The 15,849-nt window shown below is 38.8% G+C and overlaps 1 protein-coding gene across 5 annotated transcripts in view; it reads left to right on the forward strand.

The window, feature by feature from the left end:
• Positions 1 to 266: 266 nt before the first annotated feature.
• LOC149190333 (glutathione S-transferase TCHQD-like) overlaps positions 267 to 15,849 on the forward strand; it is an 89,897-nt gene continuing 74,314 nt past the window's right edge. For 2 of the 5 annotated variants that reach the window (XM_089412116.1, XM_089412119.1), the window contains exons 1-2: positions 267 to 459; positions 547 to 921. The gene's annotated coding sequence lies outside the window, so the exon portion shown is untranslated. Of the gene's footprint in view, positions 460 to 546; positions 922 to 964; positions 1,159 to 15,849 lie in introns of those variants that run through there. The other 3 variants (XM_089412117.1, XM_089412118.1, XM_089412120.1) reach the window with 3 other exon arrangements.

Genomic DNA, 15,849 nt, shown 5'->3' on the forward strand with positions numbered 1-15,849 from the left:
AAAAAACTGACATCTCATGGACCCACCAAATCATTCTTTACTAATATGTTTGACGGTCTAATCTTTCCCTGGTAGTTAGTGCCCCCCACTTTTCATTCCTACCCAAGGAGAGGAAGGCCTTGGCTGTCACGCAATCATTGCTTGTGCTTTCAGGTCCATTCTTTGAAAATTAAAAAAAAAATTAAATACAGGCTGGGCTGGTTGGTGGCTAAAGAGGCGGCTAACTATCAAATTCTTTATATTTATAACGTCCTTCGTTAGCCAAATCGGCCCATTTTATGCTCAAAGTTAGTTATAGGCACGTTAGGCGTAAATAGATTCTCGAAGTCGGTGTTCGCAGAATAAAGTACAGAGAAAGTTATAATGTTTTTGGAGGAGGACGACTGATATTTTCCAACGGTCGGAAAATCAACAGAGTAGCAGCAGCTGTAGCCATTGCTCTTCCTGTGCTAGTTTGAGGTTAGTATATCAATCACAGAATCCTAAGTTGCTTTCATTGGGTTCACTGCATGTTTTATTTATGTATCATATTCATATACAACGCAGGAACATAGCCGCTCTTTAGATAACTGGGTTTGACAGACCCTGTTGAGGTTTATGGTTAAGTAATTGTCTTGGGTTTTAGCTTTTTGAAATGGAGTGAATGCTACCTTTGCCTTGGGATGACTTTGACTGCATTGGCCCCACTGATTTTTGAAGTTGGGCCCTTGGGATCGCGAGCATTGAAGTTTGAACCTTCTAGGTGCCCTGTTGATTAAGGCTTTTCTGAAACATTAGGAGCGTCCTGAATACGGCGTTGGAATCTCTGTATTGGGTTCATGGAAAGGAAATCAAGCAGACTCACCCGATTTTCCATGGATTGACTGCTTTCTGTATATTATTCTTCACAAGAGTTCTCTTTCGTGTCTCTGTGGTTTCATGGTAAGGTTTGCATTTCAGTTATTCGTGGCTACAGGATTTATATGACTTCTCTCTTGTGTGGGTATTGGTCTCAGACCATTTGATGAAGTCAGTTGTCCATGTGATGTATTTAGTTACTTGTTTATGGATAAATGCTCCTGGGCATTCCTCAGCGTACTCGTTTTAGTGATGAAGGCTGGAAGTGTACTCGTTTTAGTGATGAAGGCTGGAAGAATGCACCTACAGATCGAGTTTCAGGTCACAGGGGAGCCACATGATGTGGAACACATCAATGATCAATGATTATATGAATGTTTTTTTATTTTCTTTTTCAAAGAAAAAAGTCTTAATATCTTTATTTCTAGATGAATGATGTCATTGCATTTAGCAAGTGTCTAGAGCTGTTAGCACTCAGAAAACAGAAGTTCAAGTAAAAGCAGCACTACTGCATCTGCTCAGCTATTTCAAACGTTCTGAAAATTTTATTTTCGTAAAATTGTATGTAACATCTATAATATCTTTTCGGAGAATAAAAACAATAAAATTTAAAAGGCTTTCCCAAATTGTCCATCCAGAAACCACCAGACAATCTAGAAACAAACTAGAGAATCCGTTGATGACTACATGAACAGCCATCTCGTAGGAAAGATGGTGCTGACCTCAGTGATCTTGCTTGGCCGTCCATTACCGGTTTGGACAATTCATCCACTAAGCCATTCAATTTATCTAAAAATAGGTGCAGTAACATGAGACAAACTTTTGAGATATGGGAAGTCACCTGCTCAATAAGATGGTCAAATCCAATTTTGAGGATATTGATCTGCCCAGAAAGCCATCCTGCAACAAATCTGGAGTCCCCAATGGTCTGGAGATCTGAGATGCCATTTTTTGCACCTATGCCAACCAATATAAGACTGACCTTCGTCTCTGCCATAAGATTATTCCCGTGACCAATCCCACAGGTAAAGGAATAGTGATGTTTGTCTGTCAAATAATCAGTCTTGGGTGTTGGCATTATGCCTGCCCTTTAGGATTTACTGCTTGTTTTTCCCTTTTTTGTTTGAACTGCTTCAAGAAACATGCCCTGAGGGTGGCTTAGGTGCCAGGTTTAAGGGGTAGCTATTCTGCTACAATTGCCTGCACATGCATCTGGCCTCACCTTGTCAAAACTCGGGCAATTTTGGTGGGCTAAACGACAGCAAGATTGGAACCTTGGCAGACAACTCAATACTTTGAGCATGAAGGTTTTCCAGAAAATCTCACAACATAATACTTGTTGACCTCACCATTGAACCAACGCCCCATTGGCTTGATTGCTTGGTTTTATCATGCAAGTAACCTTAGGACTTCAACAACCTTTGGTGGAGTACAGACCAGATCATCCTATTGATACAAAAGGTTTGAAGTATCCCCATCTAACTTTATTCTGAAATGGTTTGGAGAAATGGGATACTTTGTAAGTTTCCACTTCTAACAATAGATTAATAGGAGACCAGGGTAATTTCTCATATGGACTTTCATATTTCCTAACAATATTATTTCCAATCCATCTCTGATTTTCTATTGTTATGAATTTGCTTTGGTTTTGAACCTTGTTCTTCTTGGCAATCATATTCCACAAACCACACAGACAAAGACTACCATGGTGCTTCTCGTTAGCTCTTCGTTTCCCCACCGATATGAAAACTTGGTGTAGTTTAATACACAAGGTTTGATGTATTTCCATCTAATTATCAAAGGAATTATGGAAGATGGTAGATTGTATTTGCCTCATTGGGTGAAATACGATACTTTGTCTAAGTTTGCACTTTAATGATATATTAATGGGAGACTTAGTAATTTCATAGATTAATTGCATCTAGACTTATGTTTTCTTCTCATAATATCTGATTATTTCCAAAGCTATTTTTCATCTTCTATTGTTTTGAATTTGCTTTGGTTTTGAACCCAGTATTTCCTGCCAATTATACTCTGAAAACCACACAAAGACTGCCAAGTTGCTTCTTTTTAGCTCTTTGTTTCACCTCTGATTTGGAAACATGGTATAGTTTAAACTTTCCTAAGATGCTGGGGAGATCACAGTTGTGGAGAAAATGCAACAATAATGTTGAAAAATCCACAATGAGATTATTTCCTCTGTATCTGGACATACTTATCTGAATCGGTTGAATGACCAATAGTCATCTTTCAAGTCTTATTCTGTGTAGATTTTAACTAGTTTCTGGTTGTAAAATTAACACCTGTTTCATACTAATGAAGACTAAATTTGATGTATAATTTGCATTGGATTTGCTTCCCTTACACTCTCATTCGTTTTTGCCCTGTTAATGGATTCTTTCTCTTGCTATATAAGATTTGAAGAAGTTTTAGACAGTTTTTCATTGAATGATATTTTGGCAAAGGAGAATGCTTTAGACAGTTTTATATTGAATGATATTTTGGCAAAGGAGAATGCAACCGTAACTCAAGACAATTCTTATCACATCTTGATGCCATATCAATAATCTGATCAGATTATCTTATTCGTCATTCATTCTGAAGTTTTACCTTTGTCTTTACATTTTTAGCCAAGGTTACAAATTACAATACCCCAAGTTTTCCACTACTGATCAAGAAACAAACAAAAAGAGGTAAATAAAACTCAGGTAGTTGTTTTGAATCTGGCTACTTAATTGCCCCTTGGATATGCAGTTGATTGTGTGTATTTGCATTTGCAACAGTGATCAGCCTATCCTAAGAAATAAAGGTGTAAACTGCTTCTTGCTTCGTAAGATTGATTCCTTTCTCTTGTTTATTAAATGTTATTATCATCTAGGGTTAAAAATACATCAAATAACCATTTAAGCAATTCAAAGAATTATATACACATAAACTGCTTGTGATTTAAGGTGGTTTCTCCTCATTTTCTAGCACCACCATGATGGATTTCTATTGTTTCAAAAATCCATTGTTTCAATGAGACATGGAATGGTCAAGTCTAACCTATTAGGTAAGACTTGGGATAATTTTTACTTAAACAATAAACCCTATTTGCATACAAAGATGTTAGCCACAATATGGACTTTTGTATAACTTTATTATGCACACAATTCGTAATAGATAAAGTGGTTAACCCATATCATGTAAGGGACCACAAGTAGTTAGCAATAATGTAATAAGTCCATTGTATTAGATAGATGGTATTGAGGGAACCACGATATTGTATGTATGAGGCCTATATAGAGGCTAGAGACTCCCCATGGAGAGATGTGAAGGATTATTGTATGAACAAGCATATGGCTTGTGGAGTGTTCTCCTTCCTTAAGGAGTGATTGTATGGTGTTGCCCTACCTTAAGGGTTTTGATATTAATAAAGAGCAGTTTATCTATTCAGATTTTTATTAATATCAAAACCCTTAAGTTAGGGCAACACCATACAATCACTCCTTAAGGAAGGAGAACACTCCACAAGCCATATGCTTGTTCATACAATAATCCTTCACATCTCTCCATGGGGAGTCTCTAGCCTCTATATAGGCCTCATACATACAATACCATGGGTCATTACCATGGTTCTCTCAATACCATCTATCTAATACAATGGGCTTATTACATTATTGCTAACTACTTGTGGTCCCTTACATGATGCAGGTTATCACTTTATTTATTAACTATGGCCCATCCCATTATTACATTATTCCCTTGGGTACTTCCCTCTGTACCCCATATTATCCCCCCTAGGCATACTACATTATAAGGGTTTTGATATTAATAAAGAGCAGTTTATCTATTCAAATCTTTATTAATATCAAAACCCTTTAAGGTAGGGCAACACCATACATTCACTCCTTAAGGAAGGAGAACACTTCACAAGCCATATGTTTGTTCATACAATATTCCTTGACATCCCTCAATGGGGAGTCTCTAGCCTCTATATATGATTCATACATACAATACCATGGGTCATTACCATGGTTCTCTCAATACCATATATCTAATACCACGGGCTTACCTTATAACTATGGCCCATCCCATTATTACATTATTCCCTTGGGTACCTCCCTCTGTACCCCATACTATCCCCCCTAGGTATACTACAAACCCCTACACGGCCAAGGGAGAGTTTCCTACTGTATATACCCTTCAACACAAGTTAGTAGACTAGTGCCTAATATTATCTATTGGGTGATGGAGTCTAGGAGTTAATTTATAAAAATATTGCTGATTTGAAAATGAAAATTTGATTAGTAGAAAATGAAAATCAACAAAAAAATGACACTTTAATTTTTGGAAATAAAGCCTTGAAATAGCACAATAATTGAGTGTTGAGAGCTCTTACCAAACTTGAGATGAAGTACTTTGATGGAGACCTTGGTATGTGGCTGAAAACAAATAATTAGTTTGCTCTGCAACTTTAGCCTTGCAAAATTGTAGAAAATGTGAAGGAATACAAGACTGTTAGTGGGCAAGTTTTTAGAGAGCTATCAGGGGAAGTGGTATGACTTACCAAGGGTTGAGAGCATATCACTATCTAGGGGGAGCATCGAACTTCATAGCTTGGAAAGGGAGGATCACGATAGTGCTGGAAGATAATGGGGTGGGAGAGTACATCAAGCAGGCAATAACACCACTTCAAGACCCCCAACAATTGGCCCAACATAATAAGAATGATATCAAGGCAAAGAGGATCATTCTAGAAGGGGTCAAAGATCATATAATGCCTTATATCCATGAGAAGAAAACAACATATGAGATGTATGATACAATCCTCAAGTTGTATCAGAGTACCAGTGATACTAGGAAGCTTGCCCTTAGGGAGAAGTTGAGGAGTATCCGGACGAGCAAGGATGAGCCCATCGTCCCATATTTGTGAAGTTTCACTCAGGTACGAGATGAACTAGGTGGGGTGGGTGAAGTTTGTATTTGATCATGATCTTGTGAGTTTTGCCTTGGACTTCACAAGTCGTGGAAAGGTTTCCAAGATGTTGTTAGTGGGAGAGAGAACTTATCAAAGTGGGAAAGGTTTTGGACTGACTGCATATAGTAAGAGATCCGAAGAGGAACCATATAAGGGAGATCAATTATGACAGAGGACAAGAAGAATTGTGCCCTGGCAGGCAAGGGTAACAAGGCTAAGGGCAAGAAGGGCCAAGGAGAGGTTGGGTCAATGAGAAGGGCAAGAAGAAGGATCTAAGTAAAATCAAGTGCTTCAATTGCCATGAGTTTGGAAACTATGCTTCTAAGTGTCTTGGGAAGAAGAAGGGGGCTGGGAAGGATCATGGTGTTGCATCAACGAAGGTAGATGACTTTTCTGCCCAATTCAAGAAGGATTTTTCTTTGATATCACATGGAAAGCTTAACAGATAGAAATATGTGGTATATTGATTCAGGAGCTTCCTTCCACATGACCGAGAATAGGAAGAGTTTCAGCCACCTGAATGAGGACATACAGGTCCATATTGATCTAGGAGATGATGGTCAGAATGTAGCTAGAGGAGTTGGTACTGTCAGCTTTAAGAGGGAGTTAGGTAATTCCCTTCATCTCAGAGTTCTTTATGTTCTAGGATTGAGGCAAAATCTTGTTTCGGTAGCTACCCTTGAGGAAGAGGGATATGATATCATCTTCAGTAGAGGTAAGGCTTACCTCCAGCACTTAGCTTCTGAATGTAAAAAGTAGATAGGTGTGAGGGTGAAGAATCTCTACAAGTTGTAGGTAGGTACAGGTGCAACCTTGAGTAGCAAGGCAGGTAGTGCACATAGTAGAGATGGTTGAGCGAGAGCAGGATAGAGTTCTCAAGATGGAGCCTCAACCAATATCTTAGTTTTAGGTTAAGCTAGTTGGTAGTTGGGCTAACGAGTAGGATGATGATGATGAGGAGCAGAGCTTGCAGAGTATGGTGGGAAAGAACAGGTCTTCTGTCAGATACCTATCCCACAACAACACTTCACTATGTTCATATCCATTTTTTTTTTTGTATTGTATAAGGTGTGTTTCCTAACTGTATTGCTATATGAGGTGCATTACTTATTTGATCTTTTATTTATTTTTCTTTTCCTTATTAGCAATCATGGCATGATTATGAACTTGTATCTAACATTACACTTATGACATCCACCCTTATTCGACCTATGTTTACAGTCGATATTCCATTTACTTGGCGCTTGTCTACACTTGAGTGTTACATGAATCACTTCTTGTTTGATCAAGACCTTATGTATCTGAGTATGGTTATACAATTGGGATATAGCGTATATTAAACCCCTCTCACTTTATACCCCTTGATTGATTTATTGTGAGTCGAAATATAGGTACGCCCCGTTTCCAAGGGATATCAAACTGCATAATGTTCTACTTCGAAATTTAATGGCGCCTATCAGCAGTCCTTCCTCCCGAATTGTTAATACTACCTATGTTTATGCTCAGTCTCTCACTCAGCGCTACAGCTGTTCGACCCTTCCACCCCATCGCCTACTGGCTTGCTCCACGCGTCTTGGCCCATGTGAATGGGTACTAAGGCACATGGCCTTCACTATGGCCGAGGGGATGTGACTTCGACGACCCAGATCTCCTCTCCCTCATTAATGGCATAAATTGCTTTGTCTAAACCCTAACCTTTTGCCCTGTTTGCCTTTCATTCATTTGGCTTGTCACTTTGCCACCAGAGCCGAGGGTTCCGCATCATTGCTCTGTGACCGCGTTTGCTTTCCTCCCCTGCATGCCTTTGCTGTCAGTGTGTCACGACCACCTGGTGCTGATCATTCAAGCTGAAGCCGACCCTAGCCATGACGTGGGATTTGTCTGGCAACCAGGTGCTCGACTTGCTCGTCTTTTAAGTGTCTTCCCTCAATATAAGTGCCGAGACAACAACTGGGGCAACGTAGGTTCGTCAGGTCAATTTCTTCCAACAAGGTAATTGTATACTTGTATATTATCCTTAGAGCGATTCTAATCACCCCTTGCCTTTCACAGGACGAGTGCGAGAGTTCCCACTGGGTTGGCTTAGGGTTCTGGTGGCCAGCACATAATTACTCTCGATACCCAGTATTATCAGTAAGGTTTCCCCTTCGTAATCTGTGGTTTGCTTGTCAAATAAATTCATAAGCTCATTCACATTCACCTAGTTTATGTTGGGGTTTTTCTTTTGTTTCTGTTGTGCAGATTCGGCTATAGTAAGGAGGTTTCTGTACTGCGCCCGCCACACAGGTGATGCTGCCTTTCATAATTTTCTAGTGATTTAAGGTATATTTTCTTTTAATTTCAATTAAGGATGACTTCTACCCACTAAGTTGTGGCTTGACTGGTGCAGGTATTACTACAACCTCTTTCCTGTGATTAGCATTTATACGTGCCTCACCTAGAGAGGCCAACACTGTAATAGTTTCATCTAATGAAGAATTTTCCTTATTGAACATTACCGTAGCACTTTGCTCTCAGGTTACATTTATATAATTATCCTATCTTTCTAGTATGTTGTGAATTGGTGATAATAATACATCTTGCTTTCTGTATAGTTATTCATAATGAATGCTTATTTCTACCATGTTTGCATTTGGCGATAAGAATGCCTCCGGATCGTCCTATTGGTTATCATGAATGAGTTTTCTTTTTGTTAATCTATAATAATGAAGCTTGATATCGGTGTGGTTTGCACTCTTTGTCTTTCAATTACTTCTCTTGTTTATACATTAGAGCACAGATATGGGCGTATGGCATGCTTCTGTTTGGTTAGCTTGAGGAACAATTCCTTCTTTTTTTGTAGGATGGGATTCATTATAAACATAAATCTTGTTCTCTGCCTGTAATAAAAATACCGTTCTAGTCTAGTCCAAAGTTTATCCTTTCTCGTACCATAATGTCAGTCACTACAGACTCATGTTAAATTGATAATGTCTATTTACCTTCGAATATGCTGTAATGTTTGCTAATTGCTTTAAAAAGAATTGTATTTTCAATGACTGTGGATATGATTGTGTGTGCTGTTCTATGGCAATTTCTTTTCCAAAATCATGTGCTTCTAGCCCTAATTTCTTGAACTGAAGAATTTATTTTCTGTGTATGTTTTAGTCTTTATTTGCCCCAAATTCCATATTTCTTATTGCATCGTTTCTCTTTTGAGTACACTCATCAATATACTGTGTATGAAATTTATAATTGGTAGCTTAAAGTTATTTTGCCATAAAATCCACAATCAGTAACTAAGCTACTTCATAACTAAACTACAGTTGGTAACTTGAGTTGATTCCTTGAGCTTAACGGCATTCCGGGAATGAACAATGATTAGTAGCTAGTTGTTTTTGGGATTTCCATTTTGAGACTATAATGGCAATATGTTATAAATCCACTACAACTTTCCGCCTTATAGTTTCTTCTCTGATGCAATAGTACACGATGGGATTTATCCTTAATACTCTTTCTCCCTCACTTGGGGGTTACTCCTGATGTCTACTGCCTCCCGTCATGTTGAGTCGTTCCTACTTTAAACCCTGGAACCCTTACCTTTCTGATTTGTAGCTATTAGAACTCTGGTGATTGTCTGTTGGTTCCTTTTGGGAAAAAGGTACTTAAGGTTGAACCAGTTTACTAAGGTACCCTTCATAACTAGATATAAGGACTCCCACCAATTAGTTAATCACCCCCCCATCCTAATTTACCCACACAACTACACATGCAACTGTGCATGCAACCCCATCTCCAAGAAGGGGTTCCCAGGGGTTCTCTGTTGTCGTTGTTATAGTCATGCATAGATTAAACTCTATGCTCTCCTAACCTCAATGCTGAATGTAATCACATAACAAAGCCCTACAACTAAGTTCTAAAGCATAATCTCTTTATTAGAAAAGTAGAAGCATAAATTCTCATTCATAAAAATAAATTACCAAGGTCATTCTCACAACAGAAATTAACATTAAATCCAAAGGTGCGACAAGCATAATTTACTCTAATCCATCATATATGACTAATAACATAAAACAAAGTCTCTAACCAACAGTCCAATATGGAAATTGTATCTGGGACAACACTGATCCACACAACCTTGGATCAACCTCTGATCTCCCCCAAGCTAAGATGATCTTGCTTGGAATCAACAACCCCCTCTGATTCCTCATAATATTTTTTTTAACATTATTTTTCCCATAGATTTTTCCTTGGCAGTGTTCCGCCTTTTAGGGACCTATTAAACCTTCAGCTTAGGCTTTTCTTTAGTTTTCCTCATAAAGCCTGCTTTTATTTCCTGCAGTGCTTTACTCAGTATTAATCTTCAATTGAGTATATTTATTTAAGGAATTTAGATCAAATTTGATTCACTTCAGATTTGGGCAAGCATCTTTTTAAGTTTTTACTCTAGTGTTTCTTTCCCCACAATTTCCAACTTTATTCATCAATTTATTTATTTAATTACTTCAGCTATCCCTGATAATCAGTGCATCATGGTTCATATGCCAACATACTAATAATAGTTACATACAAAATAAAATGTTTCTATAATAGCGGAGGGTATTACATCTTCAAAGAAGATTCCGCAAAAGAAAGCAGGGAAGCCTTCTAGTTCAGAGGGAGCAGCTGCAGCAGTGAAGAACTGGATAGTGTTGGGGACAGATCTAGGTGGACGAAGTTCTTCCAGGAACACCTTCCTCACTAAGAGGGAGTGTTGAAATTAGCGAGAAAGGTGATTCCTTGATTTGTGTCTTAATTCATGGAGTCAAAGTCGAGTTCCTTTTTGTGCATGGTCGAATTCCTAAAATTTAGGAGTTTCCTTGAAAATTAGGAGTGTTGAAATTGGAAGTCAAGTTCTTGATTTTATACTGTGAGTTAAATTGGGAACTAAAAGCTTAAGTGGAGGTAGCCTCCTAAATTTTAGGAGGATCCAGTTAACTAGTTCTGTTGACTTTTGTTAACTAGAAAAACTCTAGCTCACTTCCTTAATTAGAAATTCACTAATTTTAACCATTCAAATTGCCTTTAAAAGAAAGAACGAAGGGACAAGTTTAATCATTGTTTTAGTGAGCACGAGTTGGTGAAACCAAGCAAAATAGGAAGCACAAGTTTGTGCATGGAGCTTGTGAGATGAAGAATGTGCAAGAGAAGCTTGTGCACAGGTTGGTAGAGGCAACAAAGATCAGTAGTCTTGCAAAGGTTTCAAGCTTAGATCAAGTAGGAAAGACAAGTGTCTTTCATATTGAAACAATTGTATTTTGTAAGAGATCAATTGCTCAGTTTTTGCTATCAATAAAATTCTCATCAAGCAGAGGTTTTCCCAATTGGGTTCCCTAGACAATTCTGTGTATTTTTTGTGATCTAGAGGAACTCAACAGCCCGCCTGACTTGTAACTACTAGTAAACCTCTCGGGGTCTACGACCTGTTCTCCTCTTCGTAAACCAGGTCACAAACAGGGGGATTCGAACTTGGGTCTCTCGAGTTTCAACGATTTCACATATTTCAGATTACCAATTGAGCTACCCCCCTGGGACTACAATTCTGTGTTTTTTAATTGTGTGGCTGTGCTTTTATTTTTGTTCCTATTCTGCTGCATCTAGTAGAGAAATTCTGTGTTTATGTGAGACGAAATTTTATTTCAGATTGCTCCTATTAGCTTATTAAAATTTCGTGGATTTTCTACAAAATGCAGGGGCTAGAGTTAAACCTCCTTTTGGGACCACCCATGTGTATAAATGATCTATTAAGTTGAGATCAAAGGGTCCGAGTGTTAGGACAATGAATAAGCAACAATATGAGCAGTCTGACACTTAAAATGAATAAGTAATTTGAAAGATATGACAATTTGGAAAATGTTACTTAACGAAGGGGGTCAAATTCCCAATGGGTTAAAATTCATAATTATATTTATGCAGAAAATTAATTTCTAGCAAGTTGGAAATTGATTATTCACTTGAAATAATGATAATATATTGCTCAAAAGTGAAAACATGACAAAGGTTTACAAGTATGTATCTTTTTATTGCTCAAAAGTGAAAACATGAGAAAGGTTTACAAGTATGTATCTTTTAGCTCAAACCCCTGAAGAAGGGCTTCACTTACCACTCAAATCTGTTGCTGTAAATGATATTGCAGACTTGCAAAATGCTTGGAAAACCACTTAAATTTGCTTCAAATCAACGTTTCCTATGCTAGACAAGCAAGCTAAATCTTTCTTGGGTCAAATGGATAAGATTCAAGCATAATCCAAGTGATGAAATAAGCTAAAAAATGGAAATTAATTTCAAGCTAGTGAAATGTTTCTCTACTTACTATTATATTTTCTAATTTTTATATTTTTATATTTTATAAAAACATAATTTAAAAAATAATGAGTTTGGATTTTTAACTAGGTGAGGCGAGGTAGCAAATTACCTCTTTTGGTGCCAGATTGCGATCACAACCCCTTCTAATTCATCCTTGTATTTTTAAACTAGGATGTGTGTTTGAAGTCAAAGAGACTAGTCACCCTTACTGTAGTCTAAGATGATGTACAAATGTCTTTGAAAATTTACAAGTCTATTGTAGCAACTGGAAATTATTCTTCTAACTGTAAATTAAATTATGCAGTTTATTTGCTACGACAAATAATGAATAAAATCACAACTGCAATTTTCAACATAAAAACGTTGCTGAAAATAAAATGTTGGAAACTGAGAAATGCTAGCACAAAATAATTTGGACACAATTATTTTTCGACAATTGTCCCTGGAAAAACTCATTGTGGGAAAACCAGTGCAACAAATGACGGTTTTATTATTATGTAGCAACAAAATTTGAGTACAAAACCTATGGATGCCCAATTGGCAATCCAATCTAAAAGAAATATTGGCAAAATATCTTTGAGGCAAATACCTCCATACCCCAATTGATTCTGCTTCGAAATCTAGTCAAACTGGGTTGTACGACTTGCCCCTGCATGAGCCTCTGCATAGTGCTTGCGTAAGCTCTATCTGCCCTGCTTTCGAAACTCATTGAATCCTGCAACTTTGCCTGTCTTTGCCTCAAAAAGTGATTTGCTTGGCCTCCACCAACTAAATTGACTCCTTTGGTTGAATCAAACTCTCCCCAGAAACCCTCTGCATAGGTCTTGCACAACTCCTTGAGGAAAACTCGTCCCTCTCTCAGTTGACTTTTTCGGAATTGGAAATCTCCTCTGGAAATTTGCTACTCTGCTCCTCTGCCACATGCTACTCGATCTCTCTCGCTGAATCATTTGCATTGGAAAATTGAATTGTTTAGATCACTGAGTATCTATATTGTGCGTGTTCTCCATCACCCCAACGACCTCTTATAATCTCCAGTTGAAACTTCAATGATCAAGATTAAAACTTAATCAGTGGCTGAGATTATCTCTAAGTCAATCTGTGTGAGTTTCTATAGAATTCTCACATTTCTCAATTAATTACTATTAATTAATCGATTTCCTAAAGTTAGACTTAGGCATTTTTTTAATTATCGATCAATTAATTTAATTGAGCCATCTTTAGGTGGAATTTCCAGAATCAATCTCTGGGTTTTGAAGAACTCATGTGTTTTAGCCTCTCCACAAAGTTTGAGACTAGAACACTATTGAATGCTACAAAAACTAACACTCCCTCTTAGAGAAGGTGTTCTCTAGCGCTGCACTGCTACAACACCTTGTCTCTGCATCATCCTCACATACACATTGTTGATATCTGACAACTGTACCTGCCTGCCACTGCCCATCAACCACTGCGGTAACTCTAATTCATCTGCCACTGACTGTAGCTAAACCATGTTGCATCTGTGTTGCTGCTGACACTGCATTGTACATCTTGTACGACTGCCAACTCTGCATATACACTGCAACCCAACTAACACTCATTCTCATTATTGCTGCTGCTACTGCAACTATTGCAGCTGAGATGCATCCAAAATACTCTGTCCCTGCTATTGAAACAGGTTCTCCACTATACCCATCTGTTCTTTGAAATAGATGAACTTGGCTCTTCCTAGAGATTTAGTGAGTATATCCGCAACCTGCTCTTTTGTGGGAAGAAACTGTAGCTGGACTGCTCCACGCTACACACAATCTTTGATGAAATGACATCGAATATCTATGTGTTTCGTCAATGCCTGATTATTGCAGTAAACATTGGTCGTGTTCATTCTATGCCTGAACAAGCTCACTAGTAGGTTTCGAAGCCATATATCTTCGCACGTGGCTGTGCTAGCTGCTATATACTTTGCCTCTACAGAGCTCACTGCTACTGACTTTTGCTCCATGTTGCACCAAGAAACCATCCCTGATCCAACATTGAAGTAGTACCCAGAGGTACTTTTCGTGTCCATTGAACTGCCTGCCCAATCTGCATCTGTGAATCCACATAGTCTGACATCATCCCCTCAAGTATATTTCAACCCATAATTTATTGTGCTGCGCAAATATCTCAAAATATGCCTCGTTTCTATCCAATGCACTCTCTCCGGCTCCACCATAAATTCACTGAGAGTGTTGACTGCGAAGCAGATATCTGGCCTAGTGTTGACCAGATACATGAGAGAACTGATGAGCTGTTTATACAAGGTGGGTTCAACATCCTTGTCCTTTGATGCGTCTATCTTCCTCTAGTTGGTGATCATGGGCGTAGACACGGGTCTACAATCCTGCATCCTGAATCTCTTTAGAGTCTCTGTAGCATATCTTCCTTGACCAAAGAAGATCTCCTTGTCCTTTTGCCACACTTCCAAGCCTAGGAAACAGTGCATCAACCCCAAATCCTTCATGTCAAACTTTACTGCCAGGTTCCTCTTGCAGTCCTCTATGAGCCTTGATGACCTTGTGAATAAGAGGTCATCTACATACAACACTAGTATGAGTGGCTCATCTTCTACCATTAAGTGGTAAAGGTTGGGATCTGCGTCACTCTTCACGAATTCCATCTATTGCAAGTAGTTGTCAATCCGACCATACCACGCTTTGGGAGCTTGCTTGAGCCCGTATAAAGATTTCTTCAGCCTGCACATGTGTGTGCCTCTCATGTGTCTCAAAGCCCTCTGGCTTTCCTATGTACACCTCCTCCTCTATCATCCCGTTCAAGAATGCTGTCTTGACGTCCATTTGGTGAATCTGCCATCCCATCCGTGCTGCTAGGGATATAACTGATTGGATAGAAGTGTATCTTGCAATCGGGGTGAAGGGCTCCTCGTAATCTATCCCTTCTCTATGTGCATACCCCTTTGCCACAAACCTAGCTTTGTACTTCTCCATGCTACCATCTGCAGTGTACTTGATCTTGTAGATCCAGCGAGAACCCACAATTGACCTGTCCTCGGGCCTTGGCACCACCTCCCAAACATCGTTTGTCATGATAGAACTCTACTTCTCTACCATGGCATCTACCGACACCTGATGCTATGCGACCTCCTGATAGCTGGAAGGTTCTTCAACCTGTGTCACCAATGTTTGGTACCCGTTAGGCTGTATGTGCTCTCTCTTGTTCGTCCTAGGAGCTCCAATGAACTCCTCTATATCTCTCAATGTCTGATGAACTTCCCTATTGATTTGACCACTAGTGGTGGGAGGTTTGACCAACTCCTCATCCTGCCTCTTGCATCCCTTGCTGCTGGACCAATGGAGATTTTGCTGGCTCACTCTGATCACCTGCTGGCATTTCGCGAGACTTCTTGAAGGCTTTGTTCTCCATAAACATCATGTCACTCTTCCTGCTACTAGGAACATAGATCTTATATACCTTAGAGGTTTCACTATACCCAATGAAATAACCTCTTTCTGTAGTTTGATCCAACTTGGTGCACTTTTCATCTGGTACATGACAATAAGCTATGCTACCAAAGATCCTAAAATGACCTACTCCTGGTTTCTTCCCTAAGAAAACTTCTGTTGTTATCTTCCCCAATGCCTTGTGAGGAACCCAGTTTTGAATATACATAGCCTTGTTACATGCTTCTGCCCTTAAGAACCCAAGTAAATCCTAGTCATATAACATCATCTTCCGCTTCGCTACCC

Source organism: Pinus tabuliformis, chromosome 3_1 (assembly GCF_031772625.1).
Source record: "Pinus tabuliformis cultivar Carrire ecotype Pingquan chromosome 3_1, CPIR1, whole genome shotgun sequence".
Taxonomy (NCBI): domain Eukaryota; kingdom Viridiplantae; phylum Streptophyta; class Pinopsida; order Pinales; family Pinaceae; genus Pinus; species Pinus tabuliformis.